This window comes from Cornus florida, unplaced genomic scaffold (genome assembly GCF_030987335.1).
Source record: "Cornus florida cultivar Cherokee Brave unplaced genomic scaffold, ASM3098733v1 CherokeeBrave_3.0.0_Hap2_Chr01, whole genome shotgun sequence".
Classification (NCBI taxonomy): domain Eukaryota; kingdom Viridiplantae; phylum Streptophyta; class Magnoliopsida; order Cornales; family Cornaceae; genus Cornus; species Cornus florida.
The window spans coordinates 57,187,914-57,191,077 of record NW_026775571.1 but is presented as its reverse complement, the minus strand read 5'-3'; the positions used below and the strand labels follow the sequence as shown (position 1 = coordinate 57,191,077).

General features: G+C 38.2%; 2 pseudogenes; both read right to left on the bottom strand.

Moving 5' to 3' along the window:
• Positions 1 to 1,603: 1,603 nt before the first annotated feature.
• Positions 1,604 to 1,702, bottom strand: LOC132282656 (small nucleolar RNA R71; annotated as a pseudogene).
• Positions 1,703 to 1,968: 266 nt separating this feature from the next.
• Positions 1,969 to 2,067, bottom strand: LOC132283561 (small nucleolar RNA R71; annotated as a pseudogene).
• Between the last annotated feature and the right edge of the window lie 1,097 nt (positions 2,068 to 3,164).

Here is a 3,164-nt window from a genome sequence, read left to right as displayed (position 1 = left end):
ATTGCAACACACATTTCCCTCATTAGTCACTTGTTAATGGTGTAGAAAAGTATTGTTTGGTGGTGACCTTTAAACCCCAAGATCTCTCTCTCTTACTTACTCTTTATTACATTCAATTATTTAGTTTAATTTGCTCTCTAGTTTAATCAACCAACCAACTATTTGTTTAATCACTCGACCTACTAACCCTAATAGTGATTCCACAACCAAATTTGACTCCAATCCCTTGGGATAATCCCTACTCACCCTAACTATATTTTTAGTGAAGGTAGTAGTGGCTTTTATAAATGTAAAACTTGGCCCTCCCTTAATGCACACTCTCTAAGCTTGTGGTGTAGCGACGACGAATCACAAACCACCAAGTTTTTGGCACATTCGCTGGGGGTTAGGCAACGTCGTATTTGTGGAATCAATTAGGAATTAGTACTCTTTTGATCGTGTCTTTACTTTGTTTTTATTTTTCTTTTGATTACTTATTGTGTTTGTTCATCTTTGACAAGGAGCATTGAGCTAGGAAACAAGCAAAGGAGCATTCAAGCAAAGGAGCTAAGCAAGCAAGGAAAAATGCTAAAAATTTAAAAAAAATTGCTAAGCTAAGCTATAAATTTGGAGTTGAAGTGCTAAAAGACCTTTGTGAGACTTTCTTTACTCAATCCCTTTGTTAAATCGTCGGCCTGCGTGGAGGCTTGTTTTTAAATTCTTAGATAAATCGTGAGCCCGCGTGGAGGCATTCTTAATTGTTCTTTGCATCATTGTTGTTAAAGCATAGGAGTATGGGTTAAGTATTTGTGGAGGAAGATTCATTGAATTGTTGTGAAGTCGAAGTGTTTGTTCATTTATTGTGTTTGTGTGTTTTTACATTGTATATGCATGGTCGTAGATCACTAAGACCAACTCTTGTCCCTTTTGATTTGCATCTTGAATCCGTAGTTAGAAATCCTAGGGGAAGAGGAAATTCTAGTTCTACCCAATCCATTACATCAATAGAAGGCCATAATGAAGAGCATGTAGAGGACCTTGGTCACATAGACCAACAAGGTATCCTCCATCCAAATGTGCATCATGAGAACATTCAAGCACCATTAGACATGCCTAGGCCATTCATTCACCAACCACAACAACAATAAGGCCAAGTTCCATTTGGAATGCCAAGGCCAATGTATGCTCCACAACCTCCCATCATTCAAGGAAATCAAAATCAAGGTGCCCATGTTGCACCTCAAATTGCTAATCCTCCACTTGCTTTAAGCGATCACTATGTGCCTAATGAATACAATGCACCCACATGCATTCAATTGCCACCATTTAAAGCACATCACTATGAAATTAAGCCACAAACCATTCAAATGCTTCCTAACTATCATGGACTTCCAAATGAAGAACCTTACAAGCATTTGGATGAGTTTCTAGAAGTATGTTCCACCGTAAAATATACGGACATGCCAGAAGAGGTCTTAAGACTCAAACTTTTTCCATTCACCTTAAAAGATAAGGTAAAGTATTCGTTTAACAATCTTAGGCCTTTTTCAATCACTTCTTGGGCAGAAATGCAACAAGAGTTCTTAAAGAAGTACTATCTGGTTTCTAAGACCAATGCCATGAGAACCTCAATTCAGGAATTTTCACATAGGGATGGAGAAACGTTTCATGAGGCATGGGAACGCTTTAATGAATTGCTTAAGAAGTGTCCACATCATGACATACCCAAATGGCAATTAGTTCAATATTTCTTTGAGAGCTTATCGGACAATTACAAAGGCATGGTTGATGCTTCCATGGGTGGCTCATACATTGATATACGGACATGCCAGAAGAGGTCTTAAGACTCAAACTTTTTCCATTCACTTTAAAAGACAAGGCAAAGTATTGGTTTAACAATCTTAGGCCTTTTTCAATCACTTCTTGGGCAGAAATGCAACAAGAGTTCTTAAAGAAGTACTATCTGGTTTCTAAGACCAATGCCATGAGAACCTCAATTCAGGAATTTTCGCATAGGGATGGATAAACGTTTCATGAGGCATGGGAACGCTTTAATGAATTGCTTAGGAAATGTCCACATCATGACATACCCAAATGGCAATTAGTTCAATATTTCTTTGAGAGCTTATTGAACAATTATAAAGGCATGGTTGATGCTTCCATGGGTGGCTCATACATTGATAGGCATGAGGATGACGTGTGGCGTCTTTATGAGAGCATGAGTGAAAATTCTTTGCATAGAACATTATCATCCAAGAATGGTAGAAATTTATAAGGTAGGAAGAGTGTTGGCTTACATCAAGTCGACTATTCAAATAAAATAGCCACCAAAATGAAGTCTTTATCTCAAAGGTTTGATCAATTTTTGATTAACCATTCTCATCGTGCATCAAATGAAACATGTATGACTTGTTCTAGTGTTCTTCATTCTACTTCTCGTTATCCTCACGGACAAGTGCATAATGAACCTAATGAACAAGTCAATACAGCTTTTGTGAACCAAGGGAACAATCCTTATGGTACTCATTATAATCCAAGTTAGAGAAATCATCCGAATTTCTCTTGGAAAAACCAAGGAGAGGGCTCAAACCCTTCCCAAGGCAGTTTTCAAAGGAAGTACATTCCACCTCCACTTCAAAACCAAGGATCCCAAGGTTATAGACCTTATCAATCACAAAGGAATCAATTTGCTAACTCTCATTTTCCCAACCAATCTTATGCCTAAGGAAATGCTAGAAGTCCCGCCTTTGAAGAAAAAGTTTTGAATGCTTTCGGCACTCTTGAGGCAAACACACAATTGCTTCATTCCTACTCTCAATCTATTGCGAAGCTAAAAACCCAAGTAAGGCAAATAGCAAGCACTCTTAATGCAAGAGAGAAAGGAAAGATGCCTATAAATGCCCCACCTAAGCAACAATGTGTTGTGGAAACCCATTCCTCATCGGAAGGCCACACCATTGAGCATGTTAATGCGGTGACTACCTTGCGGAGTGGTAGGATTGTGGACAATCAAGTCAAAAAGTTCAATGAAAAGAGTGAACCGGTGCAACCTCAAGTTGTCACCCGTCCTATTTCATATCCCATTCCTCTTTCATTACATATACATGATCTTGTGAATGAGAAAGCTTGAAAATGTGATTTGAAGAATGATTTTGAAAATGATTTGAAGAAAGATTTGCCGAAAA